This window comes from Corvus cornix, chromosome 1 (genome assembly GCF_000738735.6).
Source record: "Corvus cornix cornix isolate S_Up_H32 chromosome 1, ASM73873v5, whole genome shotgun sequence".
In the NCBI taxonomy this organism is placed as follows: domain Eukaryota; kingdom Metazoa; phylum Chordata; class Aves; order Passeriformes; family Corvidae; genus Corvus; species Corvus cornix.
This window is the reverse complement of record NC_046332.1, coordinates 14,520,351-14,544,283: the sequence shown is the minus strand read 5'-3', so window position 1 is coordinate 14,544,283 and position 23,933 is coordinate 14,520,351.

Genomic DNA, 23,933 nt, shown 5'->3' with positions numbered 1-23,933 from the left:
CTCTGAACAGATAATCCATTTTAAAAGCCATTTAAACACTGGGGAAAATGGAAAGGTTTTTTGAAATTCGATCTAGCAATTGTATTTCTGCATGGTCCAGCAGAGACACAGACGTTATTTTTCTAAGGCAGTGCAGCTCTTGGCAGATACAAAAGGCCACTTAGTACAAGAGAATCAACAAAAATTTCTTGTACATTCTAATCACAGTATCCTAAAAACACTGTCCAGCACTGTTACCACTGTACTCCATTGCCTTCAAATTATCTTCTGCAATAATAAGAAAATAGAAATTTTTGAGACTATTAAAAGGTCTTTAAACCTGTACATTCACAAACACTGATGAATTCTGCTCTGGTAGCATGCACTGGATAAAGGTCTACATAGGAAGACAACCATTTAATTTGCACTAATAAAATTTTTTGTGTGCCATTCACACCTTTTTCCATAGTGTTTCCATATATATATATTTTTTTTTTTAAGAATTGAATTGATAAACCTATGGTTAGATCAGTTTGTTTACGTGCATATTTTCAGATAGATCAATAAGCAAGAGTTCCTATATTGTGTATTGTTATTGTCTGTTTAATACATTATTATTAATGTGTGAGAGCAAGAGAAGGAGGGACAGGAATGAAGACACTCATGTTTCAGGCACATGGCAATTCTAGCACATTTAGTGCATACTTCTATCACCAGCAAACATTTACATAAATCTTCCATGAATGTTAAACTGACAGAATGTATTTATAACAGGTAGGTGGAAAAGGAGAACGTCAATGACTGCTGGTGAATAAGAACACATTAATCTTTGCCATCAGGCTTTCACTGGGAGACAATGATGAACACCTGCTGGGACATCCAAATCCTTTATAATAGCCTGTCTCCAGCAGACTGGGCGGCATCAGCAGATTCAGTCCCAAAATTTTAGTAAAAGATTTAAAATTTTTTTATAGCAAGTTGAAGAGATGTGTGAGTTCTAGACCAGGTGCAGGGAGCTGGGTGAAGGTTTGGTGACACTGAACTGTGCCATAAATCAAATCCCTCCTGATGGAAGAGAATTTTCTAAAGGTCCTTGCAAGGAGTTTCAAAGATAAACCAAGACTTTTCCTTGAGTTTCGATGCTGCCGGATAGTTGTTTATTAAGTCTTATCAGAGGAACAGAGCCACTAGTGTGACCCAGGTACAGCATAGAGCACAGAAAGTTGGAGTGAAGTCTCTAATTATCAAGATTTACACAGCCTTTTAAAGATAATTTAACCAAGTTATTAAAAATGTATATTATTTTTACTTTCCTACCAATTATTCAGTAACACGGCCAGGAACTGAAGAATTCTTTGTCCAATCATCCCAAATTACTTTTACTGCAGAATATGAAATAGTAGAAGAAGGAGAAGAAGGTTTAGAGAACAACAACAATCCTCCATTTTGATATTTTTTACTCTTACCTATTTACTACAAAGAGAAGCCCAAAATCTCTAAAGTTTTCACCCTGTGGCAATCTTACATAGTAGTCTATCACCTAATTCACACCACTGTATTTTCTAGTTCTTGTCTGATTGTTGGTAATTTTTTCCAAGGTTGGAGGTTAAAACAGTGTTGTTCAGGGGGGTAAGAACCTTTAAAAACAGGCAGAGAAATATTCTCGGCACTCTGGGTTCCTACAGTTTGGAAATACTGATTTGATAGCATTGTACAAAAGGAAGTGAGGTTGTGCATCTGTGCTGTACACAGACCGGGTGATGGAGTAAGATTTTCATGATGTCATGAAGTCAGTGTCCTGCCTTTTCCAGAGGCAATGCAAGTGGAGGGCAGGGAAGCCAGGCTAGGTTTTGCACAGGAATCCTCTATACAGCATGAGAACTCTATAGCACTGACATGCTTGTTTTCAGTTCCCTCCAGTATCAGAGATCATTAAAGGGCAGGTGAGCCAGTCAGGTCTCACTGAAGGAGTATAGCTTGCAGATGTCATTCAAGACTGAGGAAGCTGGATGAAGGTCAAAAGTAGAGGTACTTTTCTCTCCCCTTAATCCCACTGTTTTTTATGGCACACCTTTCCCCCATTACATGCATTCAGGCATGTGCTGTAAAACAGTAGAAAGGTGCCCTCCATATGTTGCATATTCTTGATTATTTTTCTGCCTTTCTTCAGAATATGCATAATGCCTTGTGGGTGGAAAAGCATGGATTTGCTCTTCAATTTCCAAGACAAAGGACTGTTGAGATTAGGGATGAGAAAGCAATCAAATATGCATATACTAATTTTGCTGGAGGGGACTGACTGTCATCCTCACTGGTTATTTATTGCCTGCCCTTTGTGCAAGTGGAACAATAGTGTATTCCTGTAGCGGGTTCAGTTTGTAACCAGGTGGAAACACCAATTTAGTGTAGTGATTTGGTCCAAAACACTCATTACTATTTACCTTCTGTGAGATAAGAATTAGGAGAAAGCAAAGCAGGCACAAAACTTGAAAGAATATAAAGAAGTTTATTAACAGACCTAAAAGAAAGGAAAAAAAAAAATCATACCACACCTTCAGAACACTTCTCCTCCCCCCACCTTTCCCACTTCTCCCACTGTAAAAAGACAACCCTTGAGATGTTCACTCTGTTTACCACTTCCATAATAACCTTGTTCAGTTCATTTAGGGAGAGGAGTCTCTCTTGCTCATGCTATGGAGACATCTCCACAAGAAGTTCTCTCATGGCTTCCGTATCACAAGACAGCCACCCGGGCTGGTTCTCTGCTCGCATGTGAGAGTCCCTTGCCACGACTTACAGCTTTTCCCACAACTGCTTTCAAGGGTCCAATCTTGAGCTACTGGGGTACCATTTTAAGGTTGAGCTGTTCAGAAACAAAGGTTCTCTTCACCTGTCCCTGGGAGCATCTTCATCTCTAAGAATAGAAGCCCTCCTCCTTTCCTGGGAGAAAAGGGTCTTCATCATCTTCATCTCTAAGACTATCTCTGGGAGTATCTCTAGGAACAGAGGTCTTCTCCTTCTGATTGGAGCAAGAGTCCTCATCGCTTCCATCTCTCCCTGTTCAAACTTCTCATCAAATTATAGCTGCCTCAGTATTTGCTTATTCCAGCACAGGTGCTTTTGCTCACAAGTGCAGTTTAAATGCTCCACCCCCCATGCTTTCATGAAATTACAACGGGTACTCTGATATATCATAGTCCATCACCACCATAGCTTTACAACAGAATTTCAGCTTTAAGCATCTCCTCTTTCTCCTCCCTCAGGATTTCAGCTCTTCTTTCTTTACTTAATGTAGCACTTACAGCACTAAAAGGGTTAATCACACCTGGGCCTTGCAGCTGGAATTTCGCTTATCGCTGTTGGTCACATGATCTTTGCTGGACAGCAGGGTGGCTTCAGCTGAATCTTCAGCTGCACTGGAGGGGCGGGGTGCCGGGCTGTGCCATCTGTACATAGCAGGGCTGTGGGGGAGCTGCGGGTGGAACAGGCCACGCGGCTCCAGGATGGCTGTGTCCCGGCCCGGCCCCAGCTGAGCAGGTCCTGGCCTGGACCCGGCAGGGCTTGGCAGGACCTGCTGGGCCCTGTACGGGCCCAGCCCAGTTACCTGTCCCCCGGCTGGAAGCAAGAGAGAGAGCTTCCCAGGGTTTGTCCATTCTTAAATGTGGACCACAGAGGCGGTCAAAATTCTAAGTGGCTTAAAAATTTGTCAATATTCAAACTAGCCAGTTGATAGGTTCTGTCAGGTCATAGAGGAAGCTGTAACCACCTCTTTGCAAAAGACTCACTTCTGGGGTCATGCTTGCTAACCCATGACAATTCCTCTCTAAGAAAATTCAGAGATGGTTTTTTTTACTTCAGAGAATACAGAATATGAGATAATGTTAACAGTTTGGAGCCTCTCAGGAGTTTCTACAGATTCTCAGGACCACCTAAAACTCCAGTTTCAGTAGAACTGAGCTCAATTTCTAGGAGTTATTTGTATCAAAGAAATTTTTTTAAAAATGCAATGGTTTGAAGATTCATAGAAATCCAGAACATGTCACCAAAATAATAAGTAAGAAATAAAATACCTCCGTGTCTTCTCTTGGGATGTCAATTAATTTGGGAGTACTTGTAGATTAGTTTAATGTGGTAAATCAGCCTTGTTGTTGAATCCTTAATAGGACTGTGCATGCAGTACTTTAGCATAGCTGTTATTTGTATATGTTCATCCATAGATAGGATATACTCTCCTTAAGATATATGATCTACCTAAAATATTCGGTAATAACCATACTCAAAAGTTAAAGTTTCACAGATTATTAACACTAAAAATACTTTTGCTTTCTCTATTTTATTTTCCCTAATATCTAATTTCTGAGCAATAATACATTACATACTTTACATGACACATTTTAGTCATTCAATGCAAACAGTGTCACTAAAGAAAAATACAAACAGAAAAATATTGAAGCAGAATACAAATTCAAAAAAATTGTGGCAGCTTTCTCATTATTACCTAGCTTCACACAGCTAATTATTTACACAAAAAATATTGTGTTGACCTATTATATAACTACTTTTTATTGGTCCATTAGTGTTCATTAGCAGTGAGCACACACTTACCTAATTTTCTTTTTTAATACTTTAAAGCCAGTAAAATACTAAGGCCTAGATTACTCTTTTATTTGTGTTAGTAACTTCCAAGTTCTCTCAAACATAATATATTTGTATGTACTATACAAAAACTATAAAAAAATTATGTGAGTTTTCTTGGTAAAGCAACCCAGTGTAAAAGGGATCTGCTAATGAGATTTGTTGCTCATGGAGCATGAACAATCTGGAAGCATTTGAGAGAAATTCAATATTTTAACATTCATTATATTTCATGGACTGCTTTGTCACAAAAGACTTGTAATCATGTAGCTGCCCAGTTTACACAATATTGATATCCATTATGTCCAAGAAGTGCAGTTAAAAATTATGACAATAAATTATCCATTTATTTTAAGCGGACCGTAGTACTTCTTAACATAGTACTTTTGCATAATTTCATTGTAAATATGGGACTTATTGGCATAATGCATTGTGAGTGATAGAAATACAAATTTTTAATTGCAGAAGTGAGAGAAATTCTGGGAGAAAAGTTTGGGAAAGACTGTTATACACAGTGGTATGGATATAACCCCTTGTACAGGAAATATCCATGTTTAAAATGCTATAAATGCAGAGGGATAATGAGAAGAATAATTATTTATATTCCCTGATATACTTCTAGTTCCTGACCCTGCCAGGGACAGGATACAGGGCAGGCCAGACCTTCAGCCTGACCCAGTGTAATTATTTGTGTGTCCTAATTCACCTAGAAAATGTGTTCGTATTTTCCAAAAGACATGTTTGTGTACTAGGAAAAGAAAATAAGATCTAGCAATTTGTTTGACCTGATGTTCTCAATGTATTGAAAATAAGAAACAACTCTTAAAATCAGTAATTCTGCAACAACATAGAAGTGACAAATAGGGCGTAATGACACTTCATAGTTCCTTTGCTTTGGCTGTTTTTCAGGTGTGGATATTTGTTTGGCGTTTTGGGGGGGAGAAAGTATTTTGGGTCTATTTTTTGTTTTGTTTTGTTTGTTTCTATTGTGGGCCATATAAAAGAAGTGAGACTTCCTACAGATGTTTTCAATCTCTAACTTCTTCCTGATTTGCATACAAAGCCTGGTTTTTTTACCAGATCAAAAATGTACTTTCAGAGTGAGACCTGCTTATTATTTCTCCATATTTCCCACGAAATACGCATTTGGTTTGTTATACATAGTTTCAGACTGGTGTCTTGTAAGAAAAAATTTCTTTTTCAAAGTGGCAGTCCTGATACCTGGAGTATCATGTTTGCACTCTGAAGCCCTGATGCACTTGTTTTGATCCTCAGAGTGTAAAAGATCTGTCCACAGTGAAATTTAGTTCTAGAATACTGGACAAATGTGCTGGTGTTGGAAGCAGAGGTATGGTATTTTTCATTAGAAACTAGGAATAAGAACAAAAATCTAATAAGCAAATAAGAACAGAAGATCTGATTGGAAAGTCTGCATTATTTTAAGCCTAATTTTAAAAACTGATCTCTGACTTGCAGGCCTCAGGTCTCTCTGGCTGTAACTCCCTGGGCGAAAACTTAAATTTTATATTCGTATTACTTAAATAGCATAATTTAAAATTGTAACTTATGTTGATTTATGTATTTATTTAAAAATCAGCTCCAATTGGCCTGCACATCTTCAAATCTGATATATTCATATTCTGAAACATTACTCACCTAAGATATCAGCTGCAAACATATTATGTCTGGAGTCACTAGCTTGAAGGAGTCTCCTTAATTCCTTTTTTGGCCCTTTATTATCTCACTCTATAGAGAGCAGATAACTGTACTGTGCTTGCCAGCATCATTATCTCCTGGTGTGGGCTCCAATAACTGAACACTAACATGAATGAGGATTTAACTTTTTCCTTCTTACTCTGTAGTGTAGAAGTCACACAACAGATTAGTCACTTGGGACTTACTAGGTGGATGGATAAATAAGCAAAGAAAAAATACAACTTGCTTCAAAATATTAAATCAGAAGGATTTTCCTTATGAAGTGCAAAGTTAATTCAGTCTTTGACCGCAGTGTTATGTCTGTATTGTAGTTTGGAATGGACTGTGTGCCAGGAGTTTTTGACTGGCTCCATTCACACTTATTTCCTGCTTAGCTACTACCAGGAAATAATGCTTTGTGGAGGGCTGGGAGCCCTTGGCACGAGAGCTCTCTGCACCCCCTTGGAGGAGAGAGGCCTGAGGGCCAGACAACTTTCCCCCGAGATAAGCAACCTTCCTCTGGGTCATGGTGACAAAGTGAACCACCCCCAGCATGCCTTGTTTCTGTATGGTAATAGCCTGTACCCAGTTGGCTAGTTGGTTTCTACCCCACTCCCAGCCTTTCCCATAAAAAGCCCCGCTTCTGCCCTTCGGCAGGGCGTTCTCGTCCCTGGCTTCCCCTTCACAGGGGTTGCTGGACAATAAAAGCTACCTCTGTGGAATAGCCATATGAGGCTCCTGTCTCTCTGTCCCAGAGTTCGCCTTGGGTGATTTCACAAAGAGCTGAATCACAAGAGCTGGAGTCACTTGTAGCTGAGAAATTGCTACACTTGCTGAAAACACTAGCTTCCCAGGGAGGTCTGCCACCGCCCCTGGAAGAGTTGTTCCTTGCAGGACGCTCTCTTTAGGAAGGTTGTGGCACACGGGGTCCTCTACCCCTGGCTCTCTGGAAGCAATAATACTTGGTTGGTGTAAATTAATCAGGCAGCCTGGAACTAAAGGTTTTTTTATTATTATGATATAGACTTTTGAGTCATAATGTTCTCTTGTCTTCATCATATATCTCACACAGCAGATATGGCATGATAATTCTGTACTGTGGGGGTCACGAGGCACTGGCATAGGTGGCCCAGAGAAGTTGTGGATGCCCTATCCCTGGAAGTGTTCAAGGCCAGGTTAGATGGGGTTCTGACCAACATGGTCTAGTGGAAGGTGCCCCTGTCTATGGCAGGGGCGTTGGAATTAGAAGATCTTTAAAGTCCCTTCCAACCCAAACCCTTCTATTACTCCATGATTTTATAACTTTGACTACAAATAAATAGTTGTGTGCAGCCACTAGGTCAAGTCTAAGGAGGATGCCTTAGAAAAAAAAAAGACTGTTTTTAAATAATCCTAATTCAGATCTTAATGGTTATTTTGGCGACTAATAACATCACTAACTCTGAAAGCATTAGGAAAGATCCATGCATCCTCTTCTTCTGGCAATTATCAATGTGAATTGACACAATTTTGAGGTCCAAGTCTATGAGTATTTTCCATGAAATACTGGTCATAAGCACCCTTGCCAATACCTCTCAATCATATTGAAAACCTTTAAAACAGTGAAGCATTAATATTGTGGCAGCGTGCCACTGTGCCACTAAGCTCTTCAGGTCTGAATTTAAAATATGTAAGTGAATAAAAATTCACTGCACACTGTAGCACAAAACAGCCAGAGAGCACTGAAAGAGTCTGTTATGCTCCAGTGAAAAGCACAAGCACATTACATATTGCACTAAGATAAAAAGCCCTATCTCAGAAACTAACATTATTTCTAGAGCTTGTTAAACCAGTGGTTTAAATGGGCAAAGAAGTCTTTTCAAGTTTCAGATAACTCTTCCAAAGTTCTTTGAGAAGTGTTCTAAGAAAACAGCACTAAATCAGTGTTTAGAAGGCAGTTTTTGCTTTCATCACATCAGAAAAATTTCACATTCTGTTTTGTCTTTGGTTCTTGCAATACAATTGAGAAAATAATAAAAGGAGAGAGGAAAGGAGAATAAGTGTCTGTGATCATACTGCAAGATAATTATAGGTCGAAACCTTGCTAAATAATTGTGAACAGGATTGGGAGTTTGGGGAAAGTGTTTTATTGCATACTACTGATTGCCAAAACTATGCAGAAGCAAAGTACTGAAATATCCACCCTCAATATTATTTTGATAAAATAAGAAAATGCAGAAAATCTCATACAGTGTTTGGGGAACAGCTAACACAGAATTACCTGAAACAGTTCCTTTGGATCAAAACTGTAGACAATTCATTTGGGGAAAATTTTTTTTTATGTTTTATCACTATAGCAGAGATCATTTAGGTATGGTATTTTTGTAAAGGGAGTGGGCACTACCAGTTGGATATCAATCTACGAAGTTTCCTTTGCCCTCACAGTGAGGTGATAATGGAGTTTTATTTGACCCTGCCAACCACTCAACCTGTTTGTGCCCTAATACACCTTATAACAAGGACATTTCATATGATTTATTTAAATGACTGCCTATTTAAGAGCATCTTACTGTATGCTATTGTAGCCCATATTTAAGAGATGAAGCCCTGTTTCTGAGGAATCAAACTGAGTAGATAAAATTTGCCTGAGATGTCCTCAATATCATCAAATACCTGCAAATTTTATATTCCATCAGTCTGATTACCCATTTTTAACTAGCAGTATCAGCTAACAGAATTGTTTAAAACTTGTGCTGTTATTTGTACAGTATGAAGGAGTGAGGAGGATGCAATGAATCCATGAAAAGGCAGACCAGCTAAGAATAACTTCCCTTTGAGCCACTTGTGCAACTGCTAGGTTTCACCAGAAGGGAAAAGAGAAGAATTTCTTTTGCTGTGAGGCATAAGGTATTTTTCTCTGAAAAATTAATAAACAGGAGAACACTTCAAGCATGTGCTTTGAGCTGTATATTTTGCTAATTACCCCTGCCTTGCTCAGTTAGAATGATCAGCAGAAATGGGTGAGTACTTTGTTAGCTTTGAGAGCTCCACTAACGACTTTTTCTTTTCCTTCTGTTATCAGCACATCCTTTTATTGCAACACCTCCCAGCTGCTTCTTCCTCCCTTTGTATTCTGGTTTCTGACTCTTTTTTCTTCTGTCTAATTTATTTTGCATAAATCAATCTTGCAAAATTTTGTTAATGGGGAAGGTTGAATTCAGTAGAATCCATTAAAAATAAAACCTTTGGAGATTTCTAGTATGATATAATGCTGTTCTTCTGGAGCAAAGACATAAGGCTAGTTAAAGCATGCATTTTTCTCAGGATGGGACACTCCTTATTGACTAAAGTTGAATATTTAGTGTTGATAGCTTTCAAATTAATTCATCAGACAGTTTCATTTAATATTTTTTCATCCTTTGCCCTGAAGTCAGATTGCGTATATTTTTTTTTCTTATGACTAGTAGCAGTGATTACTGATAAGCTTAAATGAGAAAGTTTGTGGAAAACTGAGGTAAACAAATCTTTTTGAATGTACAATGTCTATGTCAATATGTAAAAATATAGTAGGCATTCATTTTACTAGTAGTTCTGATATTTTTCTAGTATTGATCCAATATGAGAAGAAAGGAAATTATATATTTAGTCTTCAGAGTTGCTGCAAAAGTCTTTTTTCCTCCTCTTTGTCTTTTTTTTTTTTTTGGTAAGTGGTCAATTAAAACCTCCACTCGCTACTTTACAAAGCCATGATTGTCACTGTACCAACACATGCAAATGGTAATTGCCGTTTGTTGGGGTTTCAGTTTAGTCTTAGTTTTTTTTTTCTGTTAAAGGAATTTTCTCCCATATGCATGTTGCTAGGGGACAAATAGCTGTACTTAAGAAAGACAAAAAGGGGGGTGGGGCGGGCCTGGCTACTCCTTTGTCTACACCTGGGTGTGGGGGCAGTTCGCTCTGAGCATCCGGAGAGAGAAGCTGCAGAGAAAGGAGCTGCTGCTTCTTTCTTTTTGGCCGTTCTTTCTTCCTGCTGGAAACAACGCCGGGACCCCAAAAGCCACTTTCCCTGCCCTGCTGGAGACCGGGCTGTGGCTGCCCTGCCCCGCTGCTGCTTCGAGCTTTCGCCACGCTGTAGCCCTGCTCGCCCTGCCTGCCTGGGCCTCCGTGGGGTTCTCCCATCTGGATACATCTCGCCTGCCACCCGGGATTTGCGTTCGTCCCTGCCGCTCCAGCCTGCCGTTCTAGCCTGCCGTTCCAGCCTGCCGTTCCAGCCTGCTGTTCCTGAGAGCCCGGGATTGGCTGCCCAGGGGTTTGTGAAGCCTTTGTCCCATCCCTTCCCAGGATCCCAGGGCACCGGTGCCGCGTGCTCCCCGAGCTCGCTCCGGAGCGCCCCCTGCAGCCGCGGGGGAACCATCGCACCTGCCCTGCTCACCGGGAGCCACCAGCGCCCCTGCCGGCTGCGAGCGGAACTGCACCCGAGGGGAAAGGGCCCGACAGCCGAGAAGGCTGGCACTGGGTTTGTGTTTGCTGTTACTGCCATAGTTGTTGTTGTTTTGTTTGACTGGTTATATACATATATATATATATATATATATATATAGTAAAGAACTGTTATTCCTATTTCCCACATCTTCGCCTAAAGGCCCTTGATTTCAAAATATAATAACTTAGAGGGAAAAGGGGTTATATCTGCCACTTCAAGGGGGGGCTTCTGCCTTCCTTAGCAGACACCTGTCTTTCAAAACCGAGACACCGTTTCATTTGCTGGCTGTACATCAATAAAAATTTAGATTGTTACACTGAGGTAGCACACAGCTTTTTAGAAAATGAGCACTTCTGAACCTACAAGAAAATCCAACTCCCCTTCCCCCCCATTTAAAATGTAGGTCGCTTTATTGTAGAATTATTATTGAAAATGATGAATTTTTTATTCAAAATTATCAGAAGAAGTGATTTGATTAAGTCAGATTATATTGTCACCAGATACTGTGCAATGCAAAAGTACAACTGGATTCAAAAAGGAAAATTCAAAGCAGATACAAGCTTTTAAAAGCAAGGATCTAAATCCTACTTAATGGATGATTGACAGAACGTTCTTAAGAGCTGGTCTAGGATTTAGCCCTTTCCTAAACATCTGCTAGTGGCAACTGTCAGGGTGCAGCTGGAGAGGCAGGAGGATATTTGGGCTGTACCCACATTATTTTCCCAGTGTGGTGCAGTAGAAGTGGATCCACAAACTGAAGCAGCTGATGCTGTGTTACCTAAATGGAACCTGTGAGCATTATTGGGGATTTATGACTGACTCCATTTGGACTACTCCCAAATATGGAATACACTTTGAAATTCAAGGTTCAAAGTGTCTGAAGGAAAGCTGTCCCATAGGACTCTGTTTCCTGATGGTGGGTCTTGTGAAGGCCACCTCCAGAAATGCCAGATGACTATTTACCACCTACCTCATGTGAATGACTTTAGCACTGCCACAGGGACTCATAGGCCTGGTTTCAGTTCGTGCTCCTCTTTCCTCTCATTTCTCTTCCCCCTGTGTCTTGTTCCTTCTCATTTCCAAGTGATGTCATGATGCCTGCAGCCTAAACTGCCTCTGAATTGGTCATTGGTATGAACAAATTCAGTGTTAGGGAAAGTGGAGGGCTTAATACTGCAGCTGCAGCAGCTACCATGTGAGGACATGCCAGAAGTCTCTGTCTCTTTTAGACTGTTTATTCTTTCACACCTTTTTTGAACTCTTTGTCATTGCAATTACATATCTCCAGCTCAACTGAAAGGTTTAGGCCTGATAAAGAAATGTGGACTGATAGCCCAGTGCTGTCTTTGTGATGCTGCACAACCTACAGTGGCTCCAAAATTTTTGGATGCGAAGGGACAAAATAGAGATTGGTATTTATAGCTGATGTCTGAATGTTGTCATGTTTATGTCGAATTTTGGAAATATAAATCCATGTTCAAGAGATTGACCATTGCATGATGCAACACCTTGATTCTCACCAGGAATGGCTTTATTAATGTGGTGTGGGGTAAATCCATCAAGGGCAAAGCTGTGGTTAAGGCTACCAAGCCTGTTCTAAAAATTCTCTTCCTTTGAGCAGAGCAAGTGGGAGACACACCAAAAATATCCAGGCTGAGCTAGGCAGGGGTGGCCAGTGGGTGCCCCAATCCTTTCTGGAGCATCCACCTTGCCTCTACAGCTTTGTAAACCATGTAAACCAGTTGTGACAGACAAACCTCAACATACCAAGGAGATATAATTTAGAACATCTTATAGATACATCCTACTGTTTTCCACATCTCTGACCTCAGCCTCACAGAGAGCACTTGAACAGAGAGTGTAACGTGTGATATTGGGGTCCTGATCACACTGAGTCATGGGGCAGCACCCTGATAATGAAAAAACCTGGCTTAACAGTACTCAAATATTCAAAAAAGTATCTTGATTCCACAAGAATATTCTAGTAGAGAATAAAGGGACCTCTGCATAGCCTTAACGTTTGGCTTTTTCTTAACATAAGCTTTTGGTACAGTGTCTTCTGCAAATGTTTCTAAAGTACCATGTAATGCTGTGCAGAGATGGATAAACTAAATCTGACAAGAGTGCACTCAGGTTTCAGAGAAGTATTACATTCGCACATCGCTCTGCTTGAAATAAGAGTTCTCCTGCATGTTAGGAGTAACTAGTAAACCAGAAAATCAAACTCTTGTCTCTTACATTTTTGATCAGGCAACTTAGATGAAATCAAACTTGTCACCAATATAGTTAAAAATCTTGGATGCTGTAACTCCACAAAAAAGTTGTTTTTTTGCTGTTGCTTTCTTACAAATGTAACCACTATCTTCTAAAAAATTATTTTTTTAAGTTGTCTATAAACAAAAACTTAGTAGATTTTTTCTTTTTCTGATATTCCTTTTATTTGTCATGAAATTACTCATGACAAAAAGAGATATTCCAATGCCCACTTGGACTTTGAAATGAAGCATTCTGGGTTTTTGCCTCATTAAAAAAGTTATTTTTTTTAAGAACAGATGAAAGACCTGATTTTTCAAAACAAATATTTCTTTAGTGAAGTCTAATTAAAAAAAAAAAGAATGACCTAGAGAATTTAGCGATACACTGTTCAAATACCATCTTCCAGTCCTCCCAATATAAAGGCAGTGAAAGATATGCTTTGTTCCCACAGAGGTGGAAGTACTCTTTAACTATTTTATCTTTGAACAAGTATATTCATCTCAGCTGGCATCTAAAGTAGTTTTAGCATCCTCTCAAGATTTGAGGTATTATATCCTGTGCAATTGAAATAAATGTCAAAATATTCATTGACTTTCATAGAAATAAAGCTTGTTTCACATCTTTATTAATCCCTCTGAGATTTTAGCTTTCTTCTCCCATGTCCAACATATTCCCAGGAAGATTTTCCTTCTATTTAAAGGAATTATGATTAGAAATGCAAGTAAATACAAAATTATTTCATTTTGGATATATAGAGGGAAATTGATTGCTCTTCAGAGTGTCAAAACAAGACTTCTGCACTATGTTAACATAGAGTTTAATCAGTGTGTGGGTGATACAGACATCCTGAGCTGTAACTGCATGGAGAAGACTTGAATTCTTATGGAATTAGTGTTTCAATATTAAATCTCTTTTAAACAGAGAAACATCAAGAAAACAGAGAAACAGCTTTAGAAACAATTTATATAGGTAATAAGATGGATTTGACTGATCTCCTTTGAAAGTATGATAAAAAAATTAAAATATATTTAACTTTATCTCCACTTTACTTCCCTGAGTTGTTCTAATAACAGAAATCTTATCCAAATTCCTGACAATTGATTAGTGTGAAATAAAGCACCTTTTCAAAACCCTGTAATATTTTTTATTTTGTACATACATATATACGTATATAAACATATATGTATATATGTATACATGTGCATACATATATATATATATATAAAAATACAAAATCTTAGTGTATTTTTCTGTAGAAGCAAACTTTACACTTCACTCTTGCTTTCTGTAAGCATAACAGTTCATCTCCATCAGACGAACCTGAACTGGATTTAATAAAAGAACAGACGGGTGATGAAGTACATGGATGCGTAGGGGGGAAAGACCCAGGCAAGGGCCCAGTGTGAGCTTTCACCATATTAGACATAAAATGATCGAAGTGTAAGAAAAGCTCAGACAGAAGTGAAGCTCTGGAAAGCCCTGAGAGCCTCTTAGTTATCAAAATAATCAACCACAAGATATAAAAATGCAGGAAGAATTAACTCTGATGGGTCTTTTTGTTTTTTCGTTAGCAACAACATGATGAAGAAGAGGACACGACAGTTTAGTATTTGAGCAGGGATCACCAGTATGTTTTAGCAGAGCTGCATTTGAGAGAGACAGTGAGGCGAAGCAAATGAAATTGAAACCGGAAGCTCACTGTCTCTTGCAGGGCTAAGTATATAAAATATTCTTTTATGTTGACTTTGGTCATAACACCTTTAGCTGAAACAGTCATGGCTGGAGATTTTTCTGTTCTATTTTCCTTTTTTATCCTTTTTATTGTCCTATCAGTATTAATAAATCCTTAGAGATAAGGTTTCAAAGCTTAAAAAAGACCTCCAAACAGTTGATTATTATATAAACCTTGATTAGACCTGTGAGAATGCAAGTGTTACTAGCAAAGTTACTAAGCAAGTTTATTTTGTATTGATGTAATTTCCTATTGACATAATTTTCTATTCAGAAAAATTTACACTATATTCCATTCTTTCCATACCATGAAATGTGTTGATTTTGGCCTGACACAGCTATTAACGCTTGACACTGCAATGCTATACTATGCTAGGCCTGAAGTTATTCAAACTGAGGCTCTCTAATGTCAATATCTATAGAGGTTTGTAGATCCTCATAATTGTTCTACAGATTCTCTGCAAGTGTGTCTTTCTTGACATGAAAGTCCAGAAAAGGCCTTACCAGTTTTGGGTATGACTAAGACTCATGATGGATTTACATATCAGGGTGGGTACGTAGCTCTGAAACACTTTCTGTGTTTGCTCATTTTGTAATCAAATTGGAGTCTTCAAGCCTTACTATATAAATTTTATTTAATTAATTGGTCTTTTCATGTATTCAGATAATTTATTTTCCAATTTACTGAGGTAATTTTTAACTCCAGTCTTGCCTTCTAACATAAAATAATTCCCACTTTGTTATGTTTTGAAAATATATAAAATAGCTGTACAATCATCCAGATAATTAAGAAGGGAAAAGTGAAGTGGTAATGCATCTAAGACAAATCACATCAGAACTGTATTAGGTAAGATCCTCCTTTTTTTATAGTGAACTAACCATAACTGTTCTCTGAATGTACTTTACCAATGACTTTAGCACGTACTTGTTAGTAAATCACCTACAGTGATCTAACCAGATACATTTTTAATTAATCTGTGCTATTTTCTTTTATGCTTCATCGGTGCTATTTTCTTTTATGCTCAAAATCAAAAATCTATTCTTGTTACAAGAATATTTCTGGGAATTTAAACTATTCCCCAAAATGTGATTCCTCTCTTTTCAGCTAAATAAAAGCTACCATTATGTGCTCCTGATTGTTTTAATATCTTTCTGTGTTGACAAGCCGTCTTAAAATTTAGTCTTAATCTAAGATTTCATCAGCCGCTTTTGTGACAAGGTCCAGATGTATGTGTGACATATTTCTCTTGTCTGCACACTATGTAACCTTTCCTTTTCTCACTTGATGGTGTCAGTGACGGTAACTATGTTAGCTCTATGTCAGTAGATGGCCTTTTTAGTGAAGACTGATTTATAAGGAATCAGTACTTCAGCTTTTTGGGGGGTTATCTGTTATTTTCCGTTGGAGTGATTGATGTCTGAATCTTTTCCTTGGTACTTCTCATACTTTCAGCACCTTTGATAGTGTTTAGTTGTTCTTGATACTTCGTTGCTGTGTACCATTGTGAGCCTCGCATTTTATAATTTTACCTCTAAGCTCATATTGCTGTAAGTTTTTGTTTGGCTTTTGATTATTTAGTCAAAAGTGGTGATTAATTAATTTTGATAATTTGCTCTGTAGACTTTTTCTAATAAAACTTAAAACAGTTAAAAATCTTTCATTATCATCAAGTCCTTTTCTCTGTATGAGTCACATACTTAGGAACAGCGTCATCTGCCCAAAATTTCCTGCGATACAGTAGATCACAGATCACCACAATAATAGCAAGTACATTTTTTTTTCTCAGTCATAACCCAGAAAAAGCATTGATAGTTGGACTAAGTGGAGCTATTATCTACAAGATAGCTTTTCCTACACAGCACTAGCATAATTTCAAAATAACTTGTATGTTTCTGTGTAAGTATTCCAGTTACTATCATTCAGTCAGTTCTTTGTTATAAAATCTAATTTATAGTATTGGACTCCTAGTACTTCAAGGTTGCTCTGCAATACTTCTAGGTCTCCATTTTATTTTCATATAATAAACATTAGTAGATCAACTTTCAAATATTTGGAGGTGTTCCTTCTTCTTTTTCATCGCTCTTTAAATTTTGACTTTGTGTTGCTACTTTTTCCAAACCTTTGATGAGGATATTGTAGTTTTACTCTATCTGAGGACCTTTGTTATTTTAAATGATTAACTTAAAGGCCAACTGTTATTTTAAAGGTCAACTTTAACACATCAAACTTTAACACATCATCCAATATGGCCATATATTTATTTGTTTGATGATGTTTCTACACTGTCAGTGAGTAAGGCAGGTACAATGATGAGCCTCTTTTCTGCTTCTACAAAGAATTCATTGTGACTATTAGGCCAGAGTCCTCACATGTAGGAATAACTGCTTAGTTAGCAGCCATCTTTGTATATTTGTTTACAAATACGAGTAAACTCTACAGAAGAAATAAGGAGAGAATGCATGACTGAAAAACACTTTCAATGTTAATTCATTACCTATGCAAAAATTATGAGTCATTTTAGACTCTGGTACAAAGAAAATTTTCAGCTGTGTGAGAGTAGATAATACAGTATTTTTTTGTTCCCCGTGAAAAAAATGAAAGAAAAAACTGTTGAAATGTAAACTACAGCTCTTTAAAACATTAACAGTTCAGGAGTTCAAATAGAAAACGTTGAAAAAGAATGCTTTGATGTCCTGAAGTGCTTAAATTTTAGTAGTTTTTCTATATAAATTGAATCCTATCCAAATTGATATTTTGCGATTGATTTTGAAATTAAAATATTATTCTTCTGCTGGAAAATCTATATGTAAATACTTCTATATATCCTGTATTCTCCTTAAAGGAGTATTAATATCTAAAAGTATCAGGAAAATTTATTACAGTAATTAGCTATTAAGTTTGGATCTAATGGCTGAAACTCAAGGAAGCTGAAAAATAAAGATAAGAAAAACTTCAGTCTGAAGAACCTGAGTGCTTTGCCTTGACAGGCCTTGTTGGGTAGGAATCTGTTGGACAGAACCTGCTTGCTTGCAAGTGTGGTTATCCATTTATTGCCTTGGAAGAGAGACAAGAAAGGACATATGGACATTGTCAATGTAGAGAGAAGAGACTGGGCCTGTGAGGCAGCATTTTGTCTGTGTGGCACTGAACAACCCTGCTGCAGCTCTGGTGTCCTGAGCACGAAATGCCAAGTTTGGAGCATTTGTGTCATTAGAGCTTCAGGCAGGAAAAGGAGTACAGAGAGCCCTCCACAGTTCTCCCTGGGTCTCTGAGAGTGCTAGAAGCCTTGGATTAGCCCTATAGACTGGTGATGCCGGGATGATATTCACAGAATTTCAGAGTGGGTCAGGTTGGAAGGGACAACAGTGAGTCATCTGTCCAACCTGCTCAAATAGGATCATCCCAGAGCATCTGGCACAGGACTGTGTCCAGAGGGTTCTGAAATCTCTCTAGCAAGGGAGACTCCACAATGTCTCTGGGTAATCTATTCCACTACTTGGTCACTGCTCAGGAAAGACCTTCTTCTTCATGTTCAGGTGGAACTTCCCGTGCATCCGTTTCTGCCCATTGCCTCTTGTCCTATTGCTGGGCACCATTGAGCAGAGCCGGGTCCATCTTGGATGGATGTTCTACATCTCTTTTAAACCCTGTTATTTTTTTCAGTGAAATATCTAACATACAGATATTCAAAAATCATAGCCAATATGCAGAAGCTCATAAACTGGGCAATTAAAATATGGAATCTATTTTTTTAGCCAAATATGCAGGTAGGACATGAAGCCTCAGGGCTTTTGTACAGTGTGAAAAAGAAAGGAAAGTGCTGGACCTAAAAAAAGAGGTTTTGGTTTCTCATAAAGAAGATGACAGGCACACTTGTTATATAACAAGTGTGGCTGCCCATGAAAGAACTTATACAGTTGGATAGGTCCAGACTTCGCTCTTGAACTAATCTTAAATGGGCACCCCCAGCCTGCCTCCTCCCCCCCCCCCCCCCCCCCCCCCAATAATGGCTCCCATTTTTGCATGAAAACAGACTCAGACTTTAGGATGGGAAAGATATTTTTGGTTCCAGCAAGCAGAGGAAACTACATTTTTAAGGGGAAGGGAGGAGAAAGAAGCTGTCAGTGGCTCTAAGAGAGGTAGTGTGATCTCACAAGCCATGAAGAACCACCTTGTGAAGGTGGAGAGAGCAGGATTATAGCCATAAGCCCAACTAGAGAAGACAGCCTCATCATAAAGATAACATCTATAGAATTTTCTCCCACATTCCATATAAGTGCTAAGAGCTAAGTAGTAGTCACTGAGCTGCTCAATGCACCACTCCTTAGCATGTGTAGCATCAGCGTAGACTTTTTAGAGGGTGACTTCTGTTTGATATTGCTATTGGACAATATTTGTCAACAGTATAAAAAGCCATCACACTGCTCAAATCAGCACAGATCCACTGAAATAGGCCAGTCAGCCTTCCCGCAGAAGGCAAACTGGAAATTTGTGCCACAACAATGTTAAATGGGTCTTCATGGCTGGGGGCAGATCATATGAACAACTGCTTCCTGAGACAAAAAGGCAGGATGGTTTCAGGGAATTACAGATGCTATGCTCTAATGCAAAGCTATCTGGTCAGTCTGATTGATTCAGCAAACCTGAGACTGAAATCAGGTGCACCCATGCCATCCAATGTAAAATCAGACAATATGGATCTTCATGTATCCGTACCCAACATTCCACATCAAACGCTATATTTTACTTTTTCTTTTTAAAACTGCCGTTACTTTCTGTGCTGAACTGTTATGCTGGAAGACATCTTAACTGAGAAATCCTATTCAGTAGACCATTTAAGTCATTGTTTGTTTCAAATATTTGCCCACAAAATTTAGGGGAAAAAATAAGTATACCTGCAGTACTATTTATGCTTTATTTGATGCTTATTCAACTGAGTCACAGACATCTTTTTTCTCAATATTCTTCCCTCTTTTTTCTTCATGCATTTTCCTGTTCCTCCTTGCTCTTACTACTTTCCTCTTTCCATTCATTTGAAATTTATGTTACGTTTCTGCCTTTTCTATGATTGTTTTTTTATTTACATCCACACATTTTTGTTTCCTCCATATTATTTTATAATGTTATACTGTGAAGGTAATTTCTTGAATTTGTATGAAAAATCTATTCAAAGAAAGAAAGATAAAATGGAAGAAGCCATCAAGCACCTTCCAGGCACTGGCATGATGAGATTATAAAGAACCTTCTTTCCTCAGTTTTGTATTTTTTGTGAAATGGTTTGTTTGATGTTATTTACCCCCTCACCCCTCCATGACAGGGTAAATGGAAAAGTGTAAATTCATTACTGGCAAACATAGGAGTTGTTGAGACACAATATAAAGTTTCCTGTACTATAATACTCTGTTAAAAAAGCATTTGGTATATGATCAGTATTCTTGTGTGTACTGGGGAGAGGGGTCTGAAGTGCAGGAGGGGAGTTGAGCCTAGGGAAGGAGAAGATATGTGTTTTCCCTAAATGTGTAAATGTTTGCTTCTTTCGTTGTTGTTTTTGTTTCCCCATACCCAAAAGAATCATTTTCTATTGATATTACATGGCAAGTTAATATTCCCAAGTCAAGTCTGGTTTGCCTGTGACAGTAACCATTAAGAGATCTTCCTGCCTATATCTCAACACGAGTTTTCTCATTCTCATTTTTCCTCATGTTCTTCCTCATCCTAAGGAGGAGGGACTGGGCAGTGAGCAACTGTGTGGGACCATGGCTGCCAGCTGGGACTAACCCATCATATCATGCAATGAATGTTTTAACATTCCCAGAAATGTCACACAAAATGATGACATAACTGATTATTGAGCACCTGCATTTTCAGGTCTTATGCCATGAAGAGTGGTTTTTTCTTTTTGATTTCTTAATGCGTTTCTTAATCACACATAAGCACTATTATCTAGAAAATTTAAATTGGTTCTGCATTTCTCAGCTAGTGCTCCTGTAGTTATGTTGTGTACATTTTTGAAAAGATGCTGTCCAGTTTCACAGGAACAGTTAGAAGAAATAAAGAAGGATCTTATACTGATGAAATATTCATTGCCACTCAATACCTTTGCTTTGGTTGTCTGTATCGCATTAGCAACTACATGAGAGAAGATTTAAGATGCACTTTTGTGCAATAAGTAATTACAAATGATTAAAGCAGATGAGAGCATAATTCATAAGGCTCACACAGAGCTGGGAGAAACAATTGACAACTTCTTATGAGATATTCTTTTTTCATGATGGTTATTAAGGTTTTACTACCTTCTAAAGCTTCTGTCTCATAGTTGATAATAAACAGTGGTGAACTTCTGAATCCAAATCCTCTGGGCTTGAAGACCTTCCATTATTGAAAGATGGTACTAAAGGTCAAAACTGGCAATTTTCAAGCATTTTATAAAGTTATGTGTCCAACCTTTCCTTGACATGAACTGGGAATTGTGGCTGAGAGCATATTTTACCAAATGACAATGAAATATACAGCCCTAGATTTCTTCAGCAGCTTTGAAATTCCAGGTCATAAAGGGACATTGGTCTTTTGTGGAGCACTGATACTAAGTATTGCATGTGATCAACAGTCATTGGATTTTCATAGGAACCACAGAGAAGTTCTTACTATTCCCCTTTTCTATAATAGATTTACAAATAGCTTTCAAATATTTCTTAAACTTGGACTTAAGAATATATGGGTGTTGCTGCACAGGTTAAGGCCAGGGGTCGCCTTCAAGTGGAAGCACAGCTAAGACACGAGTTTAAGAAGATTTCAACAGGCCTTTGTCTTCCCATACTCCCTTATATTTACTTGGTCTTTCACACAAGGGAGTAAGTGATGACTATTGTATTCGGATACAGGAAGATGTGATCCCTATATGGTGACAAAAAGTGGATTGATCCAAGAAACCGACTACATTAACTGCCATAAGTTTTTCCCCTGCATCTATGATATTCTTTAAGACTTTCTTACAACAATAACTTGCTTAAAAAAAACAATGAATGTTTTCCATGGTCAACGATCACAAGGAAAAACAAATATCTTTTTCTTCCTGTGAAGTTTGTCTAGATTAGGAGTAAGAATAAAATAAACCTCCAATTGTTTGTCAGATCTTTCTTCAGCTTCAGAGGAGGAATTAGAAATGTAAAATATCTCATTAAAATAGAAATGTCAAGCCTAAGATGAGTTCTGAAGGACAGCAAAAGGTAAAGATCCCTCTTAAATGCCATGGCTCTGCTAGTTCATTAAGTTGGGACTAGAGCTGTTAACTAAGTTGTCAACTGGCACTGAGAAGGAATTACACTGATACAGCACTTTGATATACTCTGGGCTGCAAAGATTTAAATACCATCTTTTTGTACTTAATGAGAATTAGATATTGAACAAAATGTCTCAAAATGTCAGTAGAACATGTGCTGTTGAGAATTTTTTCAGGAGGCAAGTAGAGGGACCAATTAATTGTTCTTATACTATAAAAAGGACCTCTTTAGATGGTTTTTAAGGAGATATAACAAGAAAATGTGGAAAAAACATTGAGGAATCTTCATTTGGATGATCCAAATTACAGGATTCTTCTGTGAGTTAGGAACCCATTCTCTGTTATTTAATTCATCTTAATCAGTCTTTCTATGTTTTAGTTCCTTATGTATACATAATGGCAACAATAGCAGAACTAATTACATAAGCTGTTTCTGGGCTATGAGGTTTTTGATTTAAACAGATTTTTTCCCATTATTAATTTCAATGATGAACTAAATATTTTTATAAAAGAAAATTGCTAGATAAAAACTGTTTTGAGATAATTGAAATTTTATATTTTATTATATTCCACCTGGTTTGTTTTTATTTGATCATTTTGTAAAAAGAATTAATAACAGCCCATTGATCTATTAAGTATTAAAGTTTAAAGTAATAAACTCCCTAATATTTCAAACCCATTTTTCCTTGCAAATTAAATCAAATCAAACCCCATACAATTTTAACACAAACAAAAAATATGTTGAAAAATATTTGCTACATATTTCTTTAGTTTGTCTTTGAGGATATTATGGAAGACAATGTCAAAAGCCTTATTAAAGTCAAGATTGACAACATGCACTTCCTTGTCAGCTGAGCTACTTGTTTCGTTGTAGAAGATTATCAGGTTGGTTAGGATGATTTTGTCTTCATAAATCTATACTGACTATACCTAGGCACCTTCTTTTCCTTCCTACATTTGAGAATGGTTTCCAGGATTATTTCCTCGAGGGAGCAATGTGAGCCTAACTGGCCTGTAGTTCTCTGGATCTTCCATCTTGACATTCTTGAAGGTAGAGCTGACCCTTTCTTTTTTTCATTTGCCAAGATCTTTCAAATGTGATTGACAGCAGCCTTACAGTGTTACCTCCAGCTCCCACAACACTTGTTGGTATACATCAGTTTGATGATCTCAGTGAAGTGAAGAAATGTGCTCTGATAGGAGAAACAAAATACTGACTTTTTCTGTTTTGTAAAATTGAATAGAGGCATGTAAGATAACGATACAGACTGTCATTACTAACATCTTTTAAAACTGATGTTATACTGAGAGAGACCTGTTAGATCTCAGGAACTATATATTCAGACTGACTAGGTGTTCCTTACTTCAATCCTCCACTGAGAGCAAGTGTTCCTCACTGAAGACTTTTCTGGGGGTGTAAGGTACCTAAGATTTCTTGTACCTAAGATTTCTGAATTTCTTTACTTACTAGTAAAGACTGAGACAAATAAAGTATTGAATATGGTTTCTGTGTCTTTTGTCACCAGTTCCTCTGCCCCATTCAGCAGTGGGGCCACAGGTTTCCAAGTCTTTGTTTTGCTACTGATAAACCTGTAGAAACACTTCTTGTTGACCTGCATATTTCCCTTATTACATTTGACTTCAGGTGGCCAGACAGTATCCTTGTTTATTCAAACAGGCTTTCTACTTGTGTTGGTTTAACAAAACCTGGTTTGCAGGGGGCAGGAGAAAAGCTGCTCGAAACTTCTATGTCCGGCACAGAGCCAATTGCTGAAGGCTCTGACGATGGGCAAGTTACTAGCCCAATTAGACAAGTAGGTAATGCCTCTGTGATTACATGTTTAAGAAAGGAAAAACTGCAAGAAGTTATTTTTCTTTCTCCCGAGGGGTAGTGAGGC